Source organism: Mesocricetus auratus, unplaced genomic scaffold (genome assembly GCF_017639785.1).
Source record: "Mesocricetus auratus isolate SY011 unplaced genomic scaffold, BCM_Maur_2.0 Super-Scaffold_100004, whole genome shotgun sequence".
NCBI classification, from domain to species: domain Eukaryota; kingdom Metazoa; phylum Chordata; class Mammalia; order Rodentia; family Cricetidae; genus Mesocricetus; species Mesocricetus auratus.
Genome location: NW_024429189.1, coordinates 93,267,979 through 93,292,099, shown reverse-complemented (window position 1 = coordinate 93,292,099; position 24,121 = coordinate 93,267,979). Strand labels below are relative to the sequence as shown.

General features: G+C 42.7%; 1 protein-coding gene and 1 non-coding gene across 10 annotated transcripts in view; both read left to right on the top strand.

Moving 5' to 3' along the window:
• Positions 1-5,635: 5,635 nt before the first annotated feature.
• On the top strand, positions 5,636-5,793 carry LOC121140619. Its single transcript, XR_005877542.1, has one exon. It is a non-coding gene; the product is annotated as a U1 spliceosomal RNA (small nuclear RNA).
• An 8,118-nt stretch (positions 5,794-13,911) lies between these two features.
• Positions 13,912-24,121, top strand: part of Gabpb1 (GA binding protein transcription factor subunit beta 1) — a 49,348-nt gene continuing 39,138 nt past the window's right edge. For 2 of the 9 annotated variants that reach the window (XM_040746230.1, XM_040746222.1), the window contains exon 1: positions 14,268-14,671. The gene's annotated coding sequence lies outside the window, so the exon portion shown is untranslated. Of the gene's footprint in view, positions 14,001-14,251; positions 14,672-24,121 lie in introns of those variants that run through there. The other 7 variants (XM_040746223.1, XM_040746227.1, XM_040746228.1 and 4 more) reach the window with 7 other exon arrangements.

Sequence of the window (24,121 nt, the reverse complement as noted above, 5' to 3'; positions counted from 1 at the left end):
CAATGGAAGTCCCTAGTAACATTCCTACTCAATACCTCTGATACTATGAACTTACACTGTTGTTTATCTCCTCCTCTTCTTCCACAGTTCTTGAATCTATTCTACAGCTTCCTTCCAACCTATAAGCAAATCTCTCCAATTCATTTTACTATAGAATGCCTCAACCCTGCCCTTCACTGCCAAAGTCCATAAAGATTAATCACATCTGGTGCCTTTGCTTTCTCATTTCTACTTAACTAACTGGCCTGGTTGTTTGCTGTACATTTGTTCTTAGAAAACTGTCCAAAAAGCCAGCACGTGATCTTATTTGTCTCTTGTCTCTACCAGTGTATAAAAACTATGATTTTAATGCTCCCCAGAACCAGCATGTCCAAACTGATTTTTCCTATTCCTTCCAAGTCTTTTGTCTCATTCCTTATTCTGTTGAGATACTCAGGTTGTCAATGGCGATGCACTCATGTCTATAACATGTGTTCATTTTGGTTTTTCTCTTTTTTGTTATTTTTCTCTTTTATTTTTTTCCAGGGGTGTTGGTGCTGGGGATGGAATCCAGGGCTTTGCTAGGCAAGTGATGTTAATGACTGCTTTAAAAACACACTGAATATACTGTAACCCAATCGTTACCAGTAATAAACAAATATACTTCCTGGACTGTCTTCCCTATGAAATTTTTAGTCTCAAAAACAAGTATAAAACAACATAAATCCTTGCAACTCTAGTTGAGATATCTACAATCTATTGAGTGAGTGCAGGTAGCCCAGGCTAGCTTCCAAACCATTGTGAGGCAGGGAATGACCTGAATTCTTTGAACCTTCTGCCCTCACCTCCCAAATGCTGGAATTACAGGCATGTACCAACATGCTCAGTTTATAGAAATATTTTATATTCTTATTGGTCAGTGTATTCATCCATTTTCTATAAAGAAAATGTTTAATTATTTTACAGTTTTGGAGCCTGAAAGCCCCAAACCAGGAAACCTGTTTGACCTCCAGTGGGTGCTTTCTTGTGCTGTAAGGGAAACAGCTGCATATAGGAAGGAGCACATGTGAGGGTAGCCTCAATCTATAATTACCTTCTATCTTGGGAGCTACTCAGGGCCCTGGAAGAACTACATCACTTCCTTCTGAGGACAGCGCTCCTTACCTCGTCACCTCCTAGAGGGCCCTAATCCTTCAAAGTACCTCTCAACATTGCCCCACTGGGTTCTAAGGCCCAGCATGGAACTCTGGGAAGTCACACTCAAATCATAACAGATGGCAACCATTGAAAAGCTAAAGATAGGGGACGGAGAGATGGCTGAGCAATTAAGAGCATTGGCTGCTCTTCCAGAGGACCCAGGTTCAATTCCCAGCTCCCATGTGGCAGCTCATAACTGTCTGTATAACTCCAGTTCCAGGGGATCTGAGACCCTTGATTTAAAAAAAAAAGCTAGAGATAAAACCTTGTGTAGGCTAACAAAAAGGTCTTTCTACAGACTCCTTACATCATTGGCACACTAGCCCCAGACTGCCACACCTCAAGAGCACAATGTTCCAAAGCTAGGGTGCTAGAGACAGGCCCAAGAAAGCAGCTAAAATATCTGCTTTGCACCTGTCTTCAGAAACTGGTAATTTAGGTTTCTGTTAATAAGTCCTGCTGCTTGGGAAAGCTGTTCACTTATTTCTTCATCAGTTTGTAAATTGCTTTGTAGAAAAGGAGGATGTTAGTTATTCAGTAACATGGGTGGATCTGTAACAGAACCAAGACCCAGAAAGCAGTCTGCATGGCTCTCAGAACTCTTACCGCCTCATCTTGAACTCACCTTTCTGCAGAAACAGCCGGGGAACATGTTGTTCATTGTGGAGAGCTTAACCCTCCAGGACCAAACATCGATTTACATCAAATATGTCTTGAGGAGGTCCTTGGGAATCTTTGGGAAACGAAGACCCTTGATTTATAATAACACTGGAGACTCAACCATGAAAGCGGGGCAGATTCTTTTGCCACCTTGCAAAGCAGACATCAGGCTAGAATGACAAGCATACTGATGTAGCCAGCCACCATGCCAGGCTATAAGAGCAAGTCCCTTCCTCCTGTTCCCTACTTGCTGAGTAATCAGTAGGGAATGACCTTACATGTTATCTAGGTCTTACTGTGTCTTTTACTGCAATACTTGTCCTTTTCACAACAAAAACTGTGAGTCATCTCTGCATTTTTACATCCTGTTTATCTTAAAGCTTATCATGTACAGGATCTTGTCACTAATCTGGCAGAAGGTTTTGTGCCACTTTAGTTAGGGTTCTGTTGATGTGATGAAACACCATGACCAAAAGCAAGATGGGGAGGAAAGGGTTTATTTCACTCACTTCAATATAAAACCTCCTCATTGAAAGCAGTCATGGCAGGAACTCTAGGAACCAAGAGAGCAGTCAGAGCAGGCACCTGGAAGCAGGAGCTGATGCAAAGGCCATGGAGGAGTGCTGCTTACTGTAGCACTCCTTTAGAACCTGAGACCACCAGCTAGGTCTAACACCACCCACAGTGGGCTGGGCCTCTTCCCATCAATCATTAATTAACAAAATGGCCTATAGGCTTGCCTACAGTCAAATTTTATGGAGGCATTTTCTCAGATAACTCCAGCTTGTGTCAAGTTCACATAAAATTAGAGCGCACCCCCCACTCCAGTTAAACGTTTTCCAGGAAAACTTACAGACTTACTCACACATATCTCTTAGCTGATCCCAAAACCAATGCAGCTGATAACTAAGATTACTGATTTAATCTTACAGTGTTATCTGACTTCATGATTAAATCAGTGCTTACTATTTTGAAAATCCTAGGTGTGGTGATTTGAATGAGAATATCCCCTATAGGTTCAGATGTTTGAATACTTAGTCCATAGGTGATGACACTGTTTGGATAGGTTTAGGAGGTGTGGCCTTGCTGGAGGAAGTATATCACTGGAGTAGTTTTGACGTTTCAAGCCAAGTGACATTCCCAGTTCGTGCTCTCTGCGTCCTGCTTGTGGTTTAAGATGTAAGCTCTAGATTGGCTGCTCCAGTCTTCATGCCTGCCTGCTGCTATGCTTCCCCACTGCAATGGTCATGGACGGTTATCCCTCTGGAACCTCAGCCTAAATAAACCCTTCTTTCTTTAAGCTGCCTTTGTCATGGTGTTTTATCACAAGAAAGTAACTAATACAGTGAGCCTTAGAGAGATTTACTTGCTCTATGTTTTATAAATGAAACAAGAAAGTGTAGATAATACCACATTGTTTGTAACAGTTTACTAAAAAGTTTAAGCTGATTGTTGGGACTATTCAAAACACAAAAAAATATCAATACTGAGAACATAACTGGGGCACTGCCAACACCTCACCCAAACAAACACAGATTTGCCTCAAATAAGAAAATTTATTCAGGAACCACAAATTCATGCTTCAATATGGTATCAGTTTCATTAAGCTTTTATAGTAATAGAACAAAGACAGCCATAAATCAAAGCCCCCCCCCTTTTCCTAGATAGGGTCTCATAGTGTGTTCTGACTAGCTTGTAACTCATAGATATCCACCTCTCCTGTCTCCCAAATGCTGAGATTAAAGGCTTGAGCCAGCAGTCATGTTTTTCACCACAGTCTTAAGGTGGGTGTGGTGGTGCACACCATTAATCCCAGCACACAGCAGAGGCAGGAAGACCTTTGTGAGTCTGAGGCCAGCCAGGTCTACATTAGTGAGACCTGGAGTCATATACATCATACACATAGTAGTCCATACCTCTTTTTTTTTTTTTTTCTTCAAGACAGGGTTTTTTTTGTGTTGCCCTAGGTGTTCTGGAACTTCTCTGTAGACCAGGCTGGGATCCACCTGCCTCTGTCGCCTAAGTGCAGTGATCAAATGCAAGCACCACCATGCCCAGCTTACAGTCTTTCTTTCTTTCTTTCTTTTTTTAATTTACTTACTATGTAGTGTTCCTGCAGGCCAGAAGAGGGCATCGGATATTATAGATGGTTGTGAGCCACCACATGGTTGCTGGGAACTGAGTTCAGAACTTCTGGAAGAACAGCCAGTGCTAGTAACCTTTTTGAGCCATTTCTCCAGTCCCCCCCCCCCCAGTAGTCTTTAAGATCTCTCATTTTCTATACGTTTTCTGAAGTGCATGTATGTGTATTACACGTGGCCAGGTACCCACAGAAGCCAAATCTCCAAGGAAACGGATGTATAGATGGTTATGACCTATCCAATATGGATTGTGAGAACCAAACCCAGGTCCTCTATAAGAACTGGTGAATCATTTCTCTAGTCTCAAGGTACTTTTAAAATACACTGGTAGAAACACCTGCTTGTCAGATGCTTGTGATGACTGTCTATAATCTTAGCACTCAGGAAGCAGAGGCTGGAGAACCTCTGTGAGTTTGAGGCTAGCCTGGTCTACAGAGCTAGTTCCAGGAAAGTCAGGACTATACTGAGAAACCCTGTCTGGAAAGACCAAACCAACCAAATCATCTGCTTGACAATTTCTAGGAGAGCAGTAGAGTCTAATACAGGTCTCAGGTGTTATCTGTACACTCTCAGCTAAGAGACAGTAGAAGCTAAGGCTGTTTGTACAGCTCAAACGCATTTACATTAGGTTACAAGCAGAGGTAGGTTGTTTAGGGGGCTAAGAGAGCAAGGAAACTTGGACAGGGCCTCTTTATCTCTATTTTCCACAGTTGAAATTCTATTCAATCATAGGTGTGGCTCTCTCTTTTTTTTTTTTTTCTGGAGACTTATTAATACTGCACAAGATCTCCAATGGAGATAAGTGATTGGATGTTGCTTTCGATGGCCCAGTATTCATTCTGCAGGACTGGATCAAGGAGCAATTTTCACTTTAAGTGTTAGTTAATATTTTAATGGACTCTGTGGCACACACTTTTAATCTCAGTACTTTGGAGGTCCAAGCAGGCAGATCTGTGAGAGTTTGAGGCCAGCTTCCTATGAATTCAAGTACCACACAGGAAGCCTTGTCTTGAAGCTCCCTAATCCCTATCCCAATTTTTATTAGTGTTATTTTTATATGACTTCAACTGGTGTGGTAATTCCTTTGATTGGTGTACACAAAGTAACTGAAAACCTTCTGGAAGAAATTCACCACTCTAGATGCCATAAGGAAATTTTGGGATTCTTGGGAGGAGCTAAAAATATTATGGATAATTTGGAAGAAGTTAACTTTAATCCTCATGTGTCAGTTTGAGGGTTTTAAAACTTCCATGTAGTCAGTAGCTGCTGATGCGGCCCAGTAGCAAAGGAGTTAGCAATGGAGTCTGAGGATTGGACAGAATTTCTACTAACAGATTAGCAAATAAAGTGGTTTCTTTCTTTATTGCCTCCCCATAAACTCACATGGAATTGCACTATTAGGAGGCGTGGCTTTGCCGCAGTAGGTATGGCCTTGTCAGAGGAAGTATGTCATTGGGGGTGGGCTTTGAAGTTTCCTTTGCTTAGGCTCTGCAGTGTGACACACAGCTCACTTCCTGTTGGTTGGGACAAGATGTAGGATGCTGAGCTCCTCTAGAATCATGTCTGCCTGCACACCCCCATGTTGATAACGGACTTAACCTCTGAGAATGTCAGCCACCCCGGTTGAATGTTTTTCCTTTACAAGAGTTGCCATGGTCATGGTGTCTCTTCACAAGACACATGATCATGAAAGTGGCTTTCCCAGGGCAAGATTCATTCACTGCAGGCTGGATGTGCTGACCCCATGACCTCCCCCAATGTGGGAGATTCAACTGCACATGCTGTGGCAGTGGGGACTGCATTTGGACCGTCTTTGCAAAAATAAAATACTTTATTACATTTATGTATTTTGGGGGGCTGGGGAGCGTGCACATGCCAGGGTACACATGTGGCAGTCAGAGGACAACTCCCAGAGGCAGTTCTCTTCCACCATGAGAATGGGGATCAAACGCAAGTCATCTCGTTTGTTGGCAAGTGATATTACCAGCTGAACCATCTCACCATCTGTTGTTCAGCAGTTTCCTCCATGACTTCATCCATCAAATGGGGCAGCTCATTCAGACACAGGCTGTTTACAGGGAACTGAAACAGTAAGATGTTCTAAGAGGGGGCGAAATATTCCATCCTGAGTTTATTAATCTCATAGTTTCAGGAAATCCCTGAAGCCAGTAAGATTCATTAGGCTCCTCCCTCCCTCCCTGTGTGGCTAAGCAACAAAGACTGCTGAGAGACATTCTTAGACAAGCCAAGTTACCTAGAACAGTGGTTCTCAATTTGTGAGTTGAGACCATCAGACACCACCACTCAGTCATGAAGTAGCAACAAAAATAAAATGTCTGATTGAGGATTCCTAAGACCACTGGTAATATGTATATTCTGATGGTTGCAATCCACAGGTTAGGAACCTCTGGCCTAGAAGGAGCTCAGATAAGGCAATTGCTTAGAAGCAGAGACTTGCCAATCTGCCTGGAAGACACTGAGAACAACTGAACTACCTGGAAAGGACATTCTCCAAGCTGTTGAGCTGCCTATAGGCTCTGCAGTTCACCCCAGGTTTCCAGCTTTTGTGAATGGTCTTCCATGCGGGGGTGGGATTTGGTAATAACTGCCTTTGAGTCATTTCTGCTCCTGTAAATAACTCTAAATAAAGTTCTGTTGTTCACCAACTTGAACTTTGGAGGTATCCTTACTTTGGCTTATCTTGTTCCCCATGTGGTGCGGAGACATTTGTTCATATCTCTCCCCAGGAATAGAATTGCACAACATCCCAGAAAGTAATTTCTTAAAATGGAATGTTTCTGGTGAAGATGCTACAACCATCAAAATGATAACAAAGGATTTAGGTTATTCTACTTGTCATCATTGCTTTTCTTGGTCATTGTTATCAAATACATGACAAGAGGCAACTTAATGGAGGTGAGGTTTATTTTGGCTACACCTTGGCAGGGAGGGCATGACAGTGGGAGGCACTCTTGGCTGTAGCAAGAATGTGAGGCTACTGGCTCATTTCTAAGCAGACCAGGAAGCAGACAGGACAGGAAGCTGGCTAGGCTATAAATATGAAAGCTTGCTCCACCCACTCAACCAGCACTTCCTCTAGCTAAACCCTGCCTTCTAAATGTCCCACAATATCTCAAAACAGCACACTAGCTGGGTACCAAGTGTTCAAACACTTGAACTTGTGGGAGCATTTTAAATGTAAATTTTAATACTTGCTAAAGCACAGCAAGGTTCTACTGTGAGTAAAATGCTGTCAGAGCATCCCATGCTACTGGGATGGGGAGGTGGTAGCTCAGCGCTTGCTGTGAAAATATGAGGACCTGGGTTTGGATACCCACATATAAAGCTGAGTCCAACCCAGAATTCCAATAAGGACTTCCAGACCCATTCTGCCTACTCACCTGCCTATCAGTCACCCCAACTACTGTGGTGCCCAGGTACTATGTAGAGTTTGACAGATTTCAAGGGCACCCCCAGTAGATCCACTCCACCATTCTGCCTGCCCAGCAGCCACCTCACCCATCATGATGCCCAGTACTATATGGAAGATAACCTGGAACTCTAGATGTGGACCAGAGCCAGTTTGTTACCACATCTACACTAAGATACCTCAGGACCGAGTGACATGCCATTTGCCTGATCCAAGATAAGGACTCCACTTAACCTACCTCCAATGGAGGAAGTTGTGGCATCCTGTGCCCCATACCCACAGAGGACTGCCCACTCCAAATGTGATCCCATTCCCTGCCGCTCAGGACCACCTGCAGAAGCCAGCAAGTCCTCTACAGGCTTGATGATCAGTAGCAAAAACCTTATAAGCCTACAGGTTTATTCCTGTCTCAGAAGTTACATGTATCTCTACCTGAGCTGAGAACACTTCTGATATCCCATTTGCACATAAACACTGAGGGAGCCCAATACTCACTACCAAGAACCTCTGGCTGGACCACAAGCCTGACAAGTTGTGATAACAACAAACAAAGATCTGAACACCGACTCATGGAAGTCAAGGTAAGATATCCATACCAAGCAACACAGCCAATGACCCAACACTAGATGCCTAGGTTCAATCGCTAACACACAAACATGAATAACCAAGACAATGTCTCCTCCAGAAGTGAGTACTCGCACAGTAATGCTTCTGGAGAAAAATGACTTAGTTAATGCACAAGGTAATGTTCTCAAAACAGCAATTATAAATATGTTCAAGGAATTCAACAAAGATATGAAGAAATGGCCAAATGAAAACCAAGAAAACATAAACAAATGAACAAAATAGTGAAACAACTCAACATGGAATTTAATAAAAGGATAGAATTTCTGAAGAAAAGCCAAAATGAAATAAACTCAGAAATCCAAACAAAAAGATAAAAGAAATGTATTCCCAACAGATTGGATTAGGTGGACGAGAGAGTATCGGGTTGCACAAGCAAGGCAGAGGAAGAAAGTCTTATAGCAAAGGAAAATGTTAAAAACAAAAAATAAAGCAGAGTATGTGGGAAATCTGGGACACTATTAAAAAGACCAAGTCCCAGCACTCTGGAGGTGGAGGCAGGTGGATCTCTGAGTTTGAGGCCAGCCTGGTCTACAGATTGAGTTCCAGGATAGCCAGGGCTACATAGAGAAACTCTGTCTCAAAAAAACCAAAAAGACTAAATATATGAATAATAGGTATAGAAGTAGGAGAAATGCAGGTCAAAGATACAGAAAATATTTTCAACAAAATCACAGAAGAAAAAGGTGCAAGAGGCATATAGGAATACCAAAACCAGAAATGAAACCCAGTCACATAACGGAAACACTAAATGGACAGAACATAGGATACTGCAAGTAACAACAAAAACCAAGTGCATATAAAGACAGGCATATCAAACTAACGCCTGACTTCAACTGCAGCTTTTAAAGCCAGAGGACTTGGTTCTACAAGTTTTAAGTAACCACAGATGTCAGTCAAGACTACTACATAAGCAAATCTATCAGTTATAATCAAAGGAAAAAGAAGTTTTATGATTAAAAACAGGAATTTATGTTCACTAAGCCAGCTGTATAGGATACTGAAAGAACTACTTCGGTCTGAGGAGAGGATTAAATATACCAAAGGAGGCACATACATAATCCCAGAACAGTTAATCTACAGCCGGGCGTTGGTGGTGCACGCCTTTAATCCCAGCACTTGGGAGGCAGAGGCAGGCCTGTGAGTTCGAGTCCAGCCTGGTCTACAGAGAGAGTTCCAGGACAGCTTCCAAAACAATACAGAGAAACCCTGTCTTGAAATACCAAAAAGAAAAAAAGAAAACACTACAGCCACACAAAATAACAGGAATTAATAAAACACTGTTCAACAAGTCTTAGTATTAATGGTTTCAATTCTCCAATAAAAAGATAGACTAATAGACTGTATTAGAAAACACGATCCAGCTGGGCAGTGGTATCACACACCATTAATTCCATCACTTGGGAGGCATCATTTTTCTTTTTTTTGGTTTTTCGAGACAGGGTTTCTATGTGGCTTTGGAGGCTATCCTGGAATCGGCTCTGTAGACCAGGCTGGCCTCGAACTCACAGAGATCCACCTGCCTCTGCCTCCTGAGTGTTGGGATTAAAGGCGTGTGCCACCAACGCCTGGCGGGAGGCATCATTTTTCAATGATGGTTTTTTTTTTTTTTTGGTTTTTATGAGACAGGGTTTCTCTGTATTGTTTTGGAGGCTATCGGTCCAGCCTGGCCTCGAACTCACAGAGATCCGCCTGCCTCTGCCTCCCGAGTGCTGGGATTAAAGGCGTGGACCACCACCACCCGGCATTTTTCAATGATGAGAAAGACAGGTATTGTTAGCCTTAATAACACCTGTTTCACAGAATTACTTTTGGCACTGAATGAGACACTGTATTAACAGGATATACATTTAATAAACAGAGAGATGGCTCAGAACTTAAGAGCACTGGCTGTTCTTCCAGAGGACCAAGGTTCAAGTTCCAGTACCCACATAATAGTTCACAACCATCTATAACTCCAGTTCTAGATCTGATACCCTTTTCTGGCCTCCTGTTCTCCCCAGGCACCAGGCATGCACAGAGACAAACATGCAGGCAAAATGGACAGACACAATAAAAAAAAAAAGGCAGCTATATAAAGTTTTGGTTTTGTGTAGTTTTCTGGGTCCATATGGAAGAGCATGAGGTTTTCTGTTTTGTTTTGTTTTATTTCACTAATAACAGTTCTCAATATAAAGCACACACATACAAAAAAAAGATTTAGTGTCTTCTGAAAACTTGATCCTTCTCTCTCTATGACTTACAAAATGATCTGTGAGGCTGGAATGCAATGTGGTTAACAGAGACCCAATCTGGCATGCACTAGGTCCTGGGATTGTTCTCCAGCACCCCATATGTAGTGGGGCATGACTGTTATCTGCTTGGGAGGTGGGGACCAGAAGATTAGGAATTGAAGGCCATTCTTGGCTACAGGATACACTTCCTTTAAAATAAGCAAACAAATGCTAGGCAGTAGTGGCACATGCCTTTAATTCCATCACTTGAGAGGCAGAGGCAGGCAGACCTCTCTGAGGCTGGGGCCAGCCTGGTTTACAAAGTGAGTTCCAGGAAAGCCAGGGCTGTTATACAGAAAAACCCTGTTACAAAAAACCAAAACCAAACCAAAAAAAAAAAAAAATAATAATAATAAGAAGAAAAAGGTATGTTTATAGAATAAAAATTAGTAGAAAAGGGGAATAAAAAAACATGCAATAGGCAGGCATGGTTGTACACACCTTTAATCCCAGCACTCAGGAGGCAGAGGCAGGTAGATCTCTGTAAGTCTGAGGCCAACCTGGTCTACAGAGCAAGTCCCAGGATAGCCAAAGTAACCCTGTTTCAAAAAAACAAAAAATGCAACAATACAGCTCTGGATGGTACATTTACAGATATTAACCTATGCTCCATGCTTCTAAATTCTCTTTCTTAAATGTCTTGGCAGGTAACAAAGAGAAAGGTCTGCAGATTGCAGACAGGCACTAACGGATTAAATTTTTGATGGCACTGTTCTAGAAGAACTAAAGGTAAAACTGAGTCTCATAAAGCCAAAACAATGGAATGAAGCATAGGTCTTAGGAGTCACCAGATGGCCACCTAGTGGCCTCTGTCTAGGCTTAAATATAATGCGGGCTCAAAAACCACACACCGGTCAGTGTTTCCTGGGTCAAATTCACAATCTTTACTTTAGCATTCAAAGCTTTCTGGCCTAGTTTCAAACTTGTTTTTGGTAGTGCTACAGATATCCAGGGTTTTGCTACTGACAGGCAGGCACTCTCGCTAAACTATATTCTCAGCCTTCAGAACAATTTTTCTTTTTTGAGACAGGGCCCACCTACATAGCTCTGGCTGTCCTGGAATTCACTTTGTAGACTAGGCTGGCCTTGAACTTAAAAGAGATCTGCCTGCCTCTGCCTCTCAAGTGCTAGTATTATCCAACTGAAATCTGCTTCATCTAGCAATTTATTTGTAAAACTTCAACTTTGGCTTACAGTTAAAATAAGCATTGCTTAATGTCTGAAACTGAGTGGGGATAGGTACATCAACCTTTCAACAGTAAATTTTATGAAATCAAGTACTGAGATATGCTTTAAATATAATTTATACACTAGATTTACAGTGAGAAAAAGAATGTAAAACATTAAACTATATTTTATATCACATAGAATATTGGCATCTATTTAGATAAGACATTAATTTCACATTTTAATGTAACTACTACAAAATTACATGTAGCTTATATTTCTTTCTACCTGATGGTGGTAGTTTAGGAATCACACTCAAAGCTTAGACACCACTATTGATTCTTCTTTCCCTCATGCCACACTTAATGAACAATATAAATTATGTCTAATAACATGTTTTAGGGATCCATCTGCTTTCTCCATCTCTACTGCTATGCTAATGCTCCTTCATTCCTTAAGACTTTCAGTGTCTTCATCTTACCATAGCTGCATACTTTTATTTCTTACCCTCCCTTCTTTGCTCCCCTCAAAGTCAGCCACACTGACCTCCCTGTGGCTGGTTGCCTTTGATTGCACAAACTGCCCTAACTTCTCAGTCAGAGCCCAGCTCAGACAAAACGTCAGGTGAGACCATCTCTGACCGGGAGCCAACACTTTGTCTGCTTTTTCACTTGGAGAACTACTTTATGTAGTTATCCTTTTGTTTGCTTTGTGAGACTACTATGGGACATTATCTCTCTTCTTTGTTTTAAACCCTTAGTCTTTCTTCCCCAGAAATGGGAGCAGAAGCCACGTTCGGTGTTGCTACTTTTATCTTCGCTAGCATAGAACAGTATCCGGCAGAAACGGTGCTCCAACAGTTGCTGAGTACAACGTAATTGCTGGTTAGATAGGCTCATAGGCTTTACATGGCCAACAGAAGCTTCAGCCTTCCCAGCCCACTTCCCGATCCTTGCCTCGACTTTCAGAGAACACATCACCATCCTTCAGGTGCTCCCCTGACACATCTGACAGTCACCTTTGACATCTCTTTTAGACATTCTCTTAGCCAGTCAAGCCAAGTCTCTTAATTCTCAATAGGCAGTTGTGATTTTCTTCATTTCTACTTGTGACTACCTCAACCCAAGTTATTATTGCCTTCCACATTCCAGTATTTCTCAAGCCTTGGACCTTTTTTCTTTTGCTGAATAGGTAAGTTACCAATCAAAAACATCAATTCATTCACATGAATTTGAGGCTGTCACTAAGTCTACAGGTGCATCTCTGGGAATGCTTAAAATGATGTCTTTTTTTACTGTCTCCCCACTGCTTGCCTCTTAAACCTTTACATTACTGTTCCTATGGCCTCAGTAATTGGCCCTCATCAATTCCCTCACTAAAGCGAATTGCTTCTGTGGAGCCACTGCTCCTTCCCAGGTTAGTGTCCTCTTTGTGTGTGTGTGTGTGTGTGTGTGTGTGTGTGTGTGTGTGTGTGTGTGTGGTCTCCCACTGAAATCACACCAAGTTCAGCAGCTTTTCTGCCATCATAATCACTGATGATGTATACTTGTTTATATCCTACAACACGAAGGCAAGAATTGTGCAGCAATCCTTAAATATTTACCCAAAATGTTAAGGGAAGGCGTGACAATTAAAAAAAAAAACCTTACCAGCTGGACAAATTGGCATACACCTTTAATCCCAGAAACAGGGAGGCAGAGGCAGGTGAATCTCTGTGAGTTTAAACTCAGCCTGATCTACACTTTGAATTCTAGGACAGCCAGGGCTTCACATAGTCAGACTGTCTCAAAAAACAACCCCCCCCCAAAAAAACCCAGAACAATTAAATACTAAATTAAAACAAACAAAAAACCCCACTATGTCCTCCCCATATTATTTACTTTACTATGCTTTAATTAAGTCTCATTGATTACAAACTTTCACCACATTACTAAAACGGGCAAGTGGAGACATAATGGTTACATATTTGAGGACACACACACACACGAACAATTTGGATCTCATTCAAGCCTTTCTGCGCTTAGGATAAATTGCTGGAAGTGTCTCAGATATTCCCATTCCTAGGTACCGGATGCCAAAAGTTCCATGGGTAGTGCACTTCCCTGTTAAACATACCAAAGTGTAACTTTGGAAATCTCGCGTAAGTTAAAATTTATAAGGTTTTTTTCTTCACAAATTACCATTTCCCAATAAACAATTCGTACGTTAAAAATGAAACTCCACGCTGGGCCTAGTAGTGCAGGCCTTTAATCTGAGCGATCCAGGAGGCAGAGGCAGGAGGATCTCTGTTGAGTTAGAGGCCATCCTGGGCTACAAAATTCAGTTCCAGGGCTACACAGACAAACCGTCTCGGAAAAAAAAAAAATCTTGACACAAAGTGTCACTATTACAACATTAAAAAAAAAAAAGCCGCAGAAACATCCTCATCACACACGACCAGTTTACACCAGGGGAAGAGGACACATCTTTTGTTCCTGCACCGACACCTCAACCAGCGACTCAGGGTCTACCTTCCAGGATCACTTTAAGGTAAATAAATGCTAGGTTCTTAGCTGCCCTTCCGCCTCCGGGAATCTGCTAGAGCACCCCACGTGCAACTTTAAGCGCCAAGCGGTCCCAGGCTTCACGTGTCACCCCGGGGAGGAAGGACGTTTAGCACACACACCCCAGTTCCTACACATCCCGCCCCACCGCACGGCGCGAACACCCGACCGCGCACATGGCCTCCGCGGCGCTCACCCCGCTGCCGCGCAGGCGCCGGGCGAGCCGGGACTTGCGGTCGCCCAGTGGATCATTCCGCCGCAGCCTTTGTGTGGCCGAACGCTAGAAATGGCTTATTTCCTTTCTCTCTGTTTAAAGTCAAAACCAGACCCTTTCGTCCCTTTCTCCCGCCGGAACGGGGCCGGGGGAGGGTGTCGGCACGCCTGCTCCCGGGGGCAGTGGGGCGGAAACCGGCGCGGGCTGGCGAGGCCGCCGCAGGCATGCTGGGAGCTCGCCCGCCGTGTCCCTCCGCGCCGACGGGGACTTTTCGGTGGGGATTTTGGGCGCCGACCAGACGCGGCATTTTCGGAAAATAGCGCCCTGTGCAGAGAAGCGCTCTGTGTGTGGCGGGGCCGCGTCAGCCCTGCCGGCTCCGAGGCGCCGCGGTCCCCGCACCTCCTCCCGCTGCTCCCCCGCCGCCGCTCCCGAAGCTTTTCCAGGTCAGTGCGGGTCTGTGTAGGGCCCTGTTACCACCGGATGTGGAAGTTGATCTCTTCGCTGGTAAAAAATAATTCCACTTCCCCCGGAACCCAGATCATCCCCGCGATTTCCTGTTTATTGCATTAAGGCGCCGGGTTTCCGGGGCTCCCGGCCCCGCTCGTTTGGCGGGGGTCGGCGGGGTCGGCCTGGGTGTCCGCGCCGCCGCCGCCGCGCTTTGTCCGCCCGGCGCTTGGCTTCTGGGAGGGGCGGCAGACATGGTGGCGGCCGCCGCCCCCTCCTCGGCCTGGCGCCGCGGCCTCCTGCGGTCCCCACGGGCCGGGGCTGCGGTGGGGTCGCCATGGCCGTGGGGGTCCGGGCCCAGGGGGCGGGCGGCTGGAAAGGCGGCGCGGCCCCCTCCCGCTCCTTTGTCTCGGCGGCCTGAACGCCGGGCCGGGCCGGGCCGGGCCGGGCCGGGCCGACGACAAGCGGGAAGGCCGGGCCGCGCTGGGGCCCACGGGGCCGGGGGCGCTCGGGTCTCGGCGGGAGCAGCCGGCCCGGGGCAGGGTAGACGGGAGAGCCCCGAAGGGCCGGAGCCTGCCAGTCTCAGTAGTGAAGACATTTGCCCCAGAGACTTCGCCGCCGGAACCCACGCGGGTGCGGGAAAGAAGCCGCGAGTTTCGTCGGGCCAGCTCTTGTCTGGGCACCGATCGGTCTTGAGTGTGCCCTTGTGAACCTCTCCCACCGTGTTGAAGCCGCGTGCCTCGTTTCAAGTGTGCATCTCCAAAATGAAAGCGAAGGGATGGCACGGGCCTAATTGCTGTGTTGTCCTCTTGAAGCTTTTGCTTTTAGCGGGTTTGGACTGTGTCTAGCAGACATACCTGTGTTAAGTAGGGGCGAGACCACAGAACTTCCGAAAGGGAGCTTCATAACGTGGAAATAATTTTAAGTTCTTTCTCAAGACATTGGTTTGCTGTCTATTCAGGCAAGTTACTTTCTGAGGTGTAAATTTTTATCTGGGCAAAAACGTTGGTGTACTTTTCCTTGTGAAGTAGTTACTATCCCAGAAGTTGAAACACACCGAATTTATTATGCGGAAGATAGTTTATCTCAGAGATTCACCTTGGTTAGTTTAAATCTAATTTTGAATCGGGCATTCAGACGCTGTGACTTTGAATTTTGCGAAAATTCGTAGCTATTATCCCTGTATTCATTCTCCTTATTTTGTGAAGTCAGAAGTTGTTTAATTTAAGCAAGAGTCACATTGTTTTTCATTTTTGCAAATCTTTTTAGTGCTTGAACAGAAAAGAGATCCTTGAGATCTATTTTTGCCTGCAGCCTTGTGATAAACCACACAACCAGTGGAAAACACTGTACATCATGATTTTTTATTCTTTTTAAAAAATATGACATCCTATCCCGTTTTCACCATGTAAGTACAATCAGGATATTGTACAAGACAAACTTTAAAAAAATATATGAAAAGATGATCCTTGTATTTTGGGAGAGAGGGCTTTGAGTTTAAAAGATGGGAGTTTAGACACCTAGGCATTACAAATAAAATTTACCGATAGTATTCAAGTCTCAGGAAATAGTAGAAGTAACAAGACATTCTAAAGTTCCAATTCGTGTTTAATGATGTACACAGATAGCAAAGCGGATTTAAAAGCACAGTAGATAGGCTGTAAAGACCTGTGTGTAAATGTCTTTCTCAAGAGGATCTTTTAAAGCATGGGAGAGCTTCAGACTTCAGTTGAAAGTGAGACCTTTGCTGAAAGAAAGCCTAAGTAATATGCACATGTAAACCCTTAGCTTCTCTTCTGAGTCAGTCTAGGTTTCCTAGGTGTGGGTGGTTAAGTGTAAAATTTCAAGTTTGGGCCTCCTGATTTTTGGAAGGAAGTTGAGTTTGCAGTGGTTTCTTGTGACCTCTAGTCTGAATCTGTTGGTTGGCTTTTCTCTGCTGTTCTATCAACAGGAAGCATCTGGCCACTCTTCATGCAATTGTCAGAAAGTGCCAGGTACATTTTTAATGTACCTATTCATATAAAAAAAAGATTGGCTGGGCAATGGTGGCACATGCCTTTACTCCCAGAACTCAGGAGGCAGAACCAGGTGGATCTCTGTGAGTTCGAGGCCAGCCTGGTCTACAGAGCGAGTTCCAGGGCAGCTAGGGCTCTTAGAGAAATCCTGTCCCAAAGAATCAGGAAAAAAAAATCCTAGTTAATTTTCCTTGATTTTAATTGTTTTTCCCTCTCCCCTGGCATTTTAAAAACTTTCAAGTGTCTCCTCAGGTAACAGGTAAGGCAAGCATTACAAACTGAAAATACATCACATGAAATTTTAAGTCAGAAATTCATTTTTGAGGGAGTTGGGAGTTTCAAGTTGTTTAGTGCCAGAAAGTGCACTAATGGGGTTCAACCTTATTTCATTTGGAGATACTAGAGACTCTCAGCATGTTCTTGGACATCTAGGAACTTGTTTATAGATCAACAAATAGGATAATTTGATAGCTGTATATGATATGTAGTGATCAATTAAGGTCCTTAGCATTTCTGTCTCCTAAACTTTTGTGTGTGTATGTGTGTTGAGACCCTTTCAATTCCTCTGCCTAGTTTATAAAATACATAATTGTAAACTTTCTTCACTTGAAGTTAGGTAGTTTTCCCATGAACCCCATGACTTTACAGCTAATAATTATGTTTCTATAGCACTAATGTCTTAACTTTGGGTCAATGATAATTAGCATTTTACTTTTCTGAAGATGTTTGATCCTTTATCCCTGTAAAAGATATATTTAGTGTCAGAAGAAATTAGAATTAGGGCCTATTTGTTTCTTCAGAACATCAGCACTGTCGTGTTGTCCAGAAAGGTTAGTGCATCTTTATTTGGGCTGCTTATGTTTGTGATATTGGAGTAGAGACTTAGGCTGGAAGTAATTCCTCCAAAGATAAATCTTGATTTATCTTGATGTAGTAAGATGTGAAGAGTACCAGTTGAAACATCGTTGATAACAAGAGCTGTTACTGACTTCTATGTGCCTTGTTTGTCTTCTTTGTGCAGTAGGAATCATTATAGTACCTGTCATGGTGACAGGGATCATTAAGTGAGTTAGTACATACATAGAGTGGTTAGAATGATGCCTTAGGCCAGTGGTTCTCAACCTTCGTAATGCTGTGACCCTTTGATACAGTTCCTCATATGTTGGTTCCTCATATTTTTGTTACGTCATAACTAATTTTGTTACTGTTATGAATTGTAATGTAAATATCTGTTTTCTGATGGTCTTAGGCAACTCCCTGAAGGGGTCAGAGCCCCAGGTTGAGAATCACTGCCTTAGATAGTTAATAGATCAGTAAGTTTTACTAGCCCTTTTTGTTTTTGTTTTTTTTTCAAGACAGGATTTCTCTGTATTGCTTTGGAGCCTGTCCTGGAACTCGCTCTGTAGACAAGACTGGCTTTGAACTCACAGAGATCCACCTGCCTCTGTCTCCCGAGTGCTGGTATTAAAGGCATATGTCACCACTGCCCAGCGTGATTCTATTCTTTTTTTGTTTGTTTTGATTTTTCGAGACAGTGTTTCTCTGTATTGTTTTGGAGGCTGTCCTGGAACTCGCTCTGTAGACCAGGCTGGCCTCGAACTCACAGAGATCCGCCTGCCTCTGCCTCCCGAGTGCTGGGATTAAAGGCCTGTGCCACCAACGCCCGGCGATTCTATTCTTTAAATTAGGCTAAATATACTGATACTGTAATCTTACTATACAATGCAGTTTTTCTAGAAGACTTTTGAGTGTCTACTAAACTTAGGTGTTTCAATCTCATTACATTAGAGGGGTAGGGGTAGGCTACTGCTAATCTGGTAGTATATTATAGTAGTGATTCTTTAAAAAGAGTTAAGTAGGGGGTACCATGATACTGCTTTCTGTCATAGCCCCCTTTCATTTGGTAGATATAGAGAAGTGGTTATTTAAGGCCATAGAATTTCAGTATTGGACACTAGACTGAAGGTCAGTCTCTTTTATGATGAGAAACTACCTGCTGGGTATGGTGATTTATGCCTTTATTCCAAAACACTGGGGAGACAGAGATCTCTTAAGTTCAAGACCAGCCTGGTCTACAGAGTGAGTTCTAAGACAGCCAGGGCTACATAGAGAAACTTTATCTCAGTGCCCCCCCCCAAAAAAAACCCCAAACATCTTCTGGATGTTAGCTGTCTTGCTGTATCTCCCTTGTGTCTATAGTACTTATATCCAAACAGGAAACATTGGTGTATACATGATTTAAAAGTTTTCCTTATATTCAAAATGGTTTATGTGAAAATTTTGACCTTTCTTTACCCATGTAACTGATTATTCCCTGTTCTTCTATCCTGTCCATGCATAGGGACCTTCACTTTCTTTCCCTTAATTTTGTGGTCCAAATATGTCCTGAAATTCATGTTGAACGGTTTGGGGAGATGATGAATGCAAAGCCCTTATGTATGAGATTAGTGCCCTTAAAAAGAGACTGTAGACAGCCAGTTTGCCCTTTCTTTCTTTTGTTTTTGTTTGTTTGTTTTGATTTTTTCAAGGCAGGGTTTCTTGGTGGCTTTGGAGCCTGTCCTGGAACTCGCTCTGTAGACCAGGCTGGCCTCGAACTCACAGAGATCCGCCTGCCTCTGCCTCCCGAGTGCTGGGATTAAAGGCCTGTGCCACCAACGCCCGGCGATTCTATTCTTTAAATTAGGCTAAATATACTGATACTGTAATCTTACTATACAATGCAGTTTTTCTAGAAGACTTTTGAGTGTCTACTAAACTTAGGTGTTTCAATCTCATTACATTAGAGGGGTAGGGGTAGGCTACTGCTAATCTGGTAGTATATTATAGTAGTGATTCTTTAAAAAGAGTTAAGTAGGGGGTACCATGATACTGCTTTCTGTCATAGCCCCTTTCATTTGGTAGATATAGAGAAGTGGTTATTTAAGGCCATAGAATTTCAGTATTGGACACTAGACTGAAGGTCAGTCTCTTTTATGATGAGAAACTACCTGCTGGGTATGGTGATTTATGCCTTTATTCCAAAACACTGGGGAGACAGAGATCTCTTAAGTTCAAGACCAGCCTGGTCTACAGAGTGAGTTCTAAGACAGCCAGGGCTACATAGAGAAACTTTATCTCAGTGCCCCCCCCAAAAAAACCCCAAACATCTTCTGGATGTTAGCTGTCTTGCTGTATCTCCCTTGTGTCTATAGTACTTATATCCAAACAGGAAACATTGGTGTATACATGATTTAAAAGTTTTCCTTATATTCAAAATGGTTTATGTGAAAATTTTGACCTTTCTTTACCCATGTAACTGATTATTCCCTGTTCTTCTATCCTGTCCATGCATAGGGACCTTCACTTTCTTTCCCTTAATTTTGTGGTCCAAATATGTCCTGAAATTCATGTTGAACGGTTTGGGGAGATGATGAATGCAAAGCCCTTATGTATGAGATTAGTGCCCTTAAAAAGAGACTGTAGACAGCCAGTTTGCCCTTTCTTTCTTTTGTTTTTGTTTGTTTGTTTTGATTTTTTCAAGGCAGGGTTTCTTGGTGGCTTTGGAGCCTGTCCTGGAACTAGCTCTTGTAGACCAGGCTGGCCTCGAACTCACAGACATCTGCCTGCCTCTGCCTCCAAGTGCTGGAATTAAAGGTGTGCGCCACCACCGCCTGGCTCAGTTTTGTCTTTTCTATGTGGTGCTGCACACTTTAAATCTTAGCAGTCAGGAGGCAGAGGCAGGTGGATCTGGTCTACAGAGAGTTCTAGTACAGCCAGGGTTACGCAGAGACACCCTGTCTACAAAAACAAAAACAGAATGCTGTTTATACTTTGACCTAGACCACTGTGATCTTTGTCCTCTAGGACTATGAGAGATACATTTCTCTTATTTGCAAGTCACCCGGTTGATACCAGTTTGTTTATGTTTATGTAGCTCAGACTGAGACAATTTTGCCCAGTGCTTTTTTTTTTTTGAGACAGGGTTTCCTGTGTAGTCTTGGTTGTCCTGGAACTCTCTGTATAAGAGATCCATCTGCCTCTGCCTCCCAAGTGCTGGGATTAAAGGCGTGCACCACCACTGCCTGCCTTTGTCCAATGCATTTTGGCGTTAGTCACTTTCATATTTACTGTGCTCCCTCTATCAGACCTTCCCACCACTGATTGGTTCAGTTTGACCATACAAGTCTTAGCACATGTGAGGTCTAGTGGTTAGGATTTCTTGGCCACTTTAAATTGATGGTGAGCAATTTCAATGGTCTCATGCTATTTGGGAATAAATCTGTTAATCTCATGTTAGTTTTTTTTTCTGATTTCTTCTATTTCTCTAACTCAATTGAGTCGACTTCTTACTGGAAAAAATACAGTATAAGCTTGTATATTGTTTACCATCACTATGGTGAATTTCAGTTCTGCCATTTTGTAGACTTAATGAAAGAGGAATCTTGTTTTTTTTTTTTTTTTCAGGAATCTAGCTGCCATATTTAACTTTTTCTTTCTGGTTACCCCATTATCTGTAAAGGTTACTCCCCTTGCTTTCAAATGTACAGTCATAAAATGGGAGAAGAAAATAAACTTTAGAATTTCTTCCAGTGTCTGCCTCATTCCTTTATTTCATTACTGTTAAGAACCCAGGTATAGTTTTTGCCCCAGGTTCTTTTATTACTTCCCTAACTTACTATAATACTGGGTATCATATTTAGATTGCTTCAGAGAAGTTCTTTTTGTCAGTGAAATGGACTTGATTACATGGAGTTAATATAGATACATTGTTTGATATTGTTTACAAAACTTTAGATTTGTGTTAAGTGAGTGAGTGCTTTGTCTGTATATATATATATGCATCACATGCATGCCCGGTTCTGCAGAGATCAGAAGAGGGCATCAGATCCTCGGAACTGGAGTTAAGGATGGCTGTGCACCATCATGAATCAAACCCCTCTGCTCTTGACTGCTGAGCTATTACTTCAGCCTCCTGTTGCTAGGTTTCATAAAGGCTCTTAAGTTTATTTCTCTTAATATTCTATTCTTAACTCCTGTTATTGTCTGTTTTGTGATTCTCTTACCAATGTCATTCCTGCCAATAAGATTCATCTGCTCCCCCTCTCTTTTTTTTTTCTCAGATAGCTGTTTTATATGTTGCTGGTGTCTGAGAGTGTCATGTCTCATGCTTTAGTGGAAAGCTAAAGAATTCCCATCACCTGTAGATACATTACTTCTTAGCCTTCTATCAGTTCCTAGTTTTTCTTCTCCTATCTTGAAGTTGTCTATGATACACACTTTCCTTTATTATATCCACCAACCGCTAGTTTTTCTTAGATTCTCCTTCCTTGAATCCATCCTGTGTATATCTGGCAGAATAATTTCCCCAACACTTCCAATCCCTTGCTCCAGCCCAAGGTTGGGACTGGAGAGATGGCTTAGTGGTTAAGAGCACCAGCTGCTCTTCCAGAGGTCATGAGTTCAGTTCCCAGCAACCACATGGTGCCGCAGCCATCTCCAGTGGAATCTGGAATCTGATGCCCTCTAATAGAATAAAGCTGTACATGCAGATAGCACTCACATACATAAAATAAAAGCCAGCCCAAGGACAGAACTGTGCTTTGTCCTTTGTAGTCTCCACTGGGCTGTTCACTTTTACTTTCAAGACTTGTGCCAAGCAGCATGAATTGAACCTATGCTGAAGAAAGGTTTGAGCAGATCTCTTTGAATAGCACGCAATAGTCTTCAGTACTCTGCAGGGTGAAGTCAACTTTCTGATGCTCAGACTTTCATACTACATACAGCTTCTTTGACCTTGATAATGAGGCTCCATTTTCTTTCCTTTTAAAACTTAGATGCTTGTCCCATGCCAGGCTCTTCTCTCATAGTAATGAGTGAAACAAAACTAGCAGCTGCCTTTTGAGTGAAGGATGTAGTAGTTTCTAGTGTTGGGTGGTAATGAGTGAAATAAAAAGGAATAAAGCCAGGCAAAGGAGAGATGGTGTGGTGTGGCTGTCATTTAAAGTGGTCAGAGAAACCCCGAGTGAGGGAACATGTTCTGGATTGAGCAAACTCAAGATCCTAAAGAGGGAGCATGCTTGGCTTGTTAGAAGGCTCACTGAGACCTATCTTTGAATCTATATAGCAACGATCAGAGTAGTTTTCAACTTTTTAAAAAACTTTGCTGAACCTCATATATCAAAACAGGTGCCATTGAGCTACATTTCCAGTCTCCAAATTTAGTAGCCCACAGTAGGAAGTATATAACACACAGTGGTCATGCATTCTTGTTACTGTGCAAATGTGCACATGTAACTGTTGTATGCTCAGATTTTAAAAGAATAGTGGTTCTAACTCAGAATGATGTGTCATGGGTCATGATCTTGAAAATCATTGGAATCTGGTATGTACCTACTTGTTTTAGTTATGGTTTCTATTGCTGTGAAGAAACACCATGACCACAGCAATTCTTATAATGGAAAACATTTAATTGGGGCTGGCTTACAGAGGAAACATGGCAGCACACTGGCAGACGTGCTGAAGAGGTAGCTGAGAGTTCTACATCTGAATCTGTATGCAGCAGGAAGAGACAGTGAGCCACTGGGCCTAGCTTGAGCTTCTGAAACCTCAAAGCCTATCTCCAATGATACATTTCCTCCAAAAGGCCACACCAGTCCAACAAGGTGACATGTCCTTATCCTTTCAAATAATGCCACTCCCTATGAGCCTATGGGGACCATTTTCATTCAAACCCCCACAGTCTGAACTGTAGGCTGTCTTTCATTTTAATCCATATATTCTTTTCATTGCTAGCAGCACATTTTTAAGATTAACACACATTGCACATACTTGAGGAGTACAGAGAGGTGATGATCAATTCACTGCATTGACATGTTGCTGCACATGACAATTTCATTATTTTTCATGGTGAAATATTCCATTTATAGACTGAGTGCAGCTATCACTTTGGCATGCTGATTTTATTTTCAGGATGTACATCCAATAGTTGGATCGATTGATCACATGATGGTTCTCTTTTTAGTTTCTGAGAAATCTCCCAATATTGCTATTAATTTACGCAGCAGAGTATGTTTCTCTTTAGTCTTACTAGAACGTATGTATGTGTGTATATGTGTGTATGAATGTATGTATTGAGAATAGCTTTTCTAGGTTGAATGGTCTTTCATTGTTGGTCTGATCTTTGTTTTTTGTTTTGTTTTGAGACAAGGTCTCACTGTCTCTGACTGCTCTGGAACTTGCTTCTTGGAATAGACTGACCTTGAATTTAGAGATCCACCTGCCTCTGCCTTCTGAGTACTGAAATTAAAGGTGTGTGCCACTGTGCCCAGTCTTCATTGTGGTTTTGATTAGCAGTTTCTTTAAAGGTTAGCGATGCTGAATGATTTTTTTTTCTATATAATTTTTGGTCTGCCTGCCTCCCTTCCGCAAAGTCATGCTAACTTTTATTTCATAGCA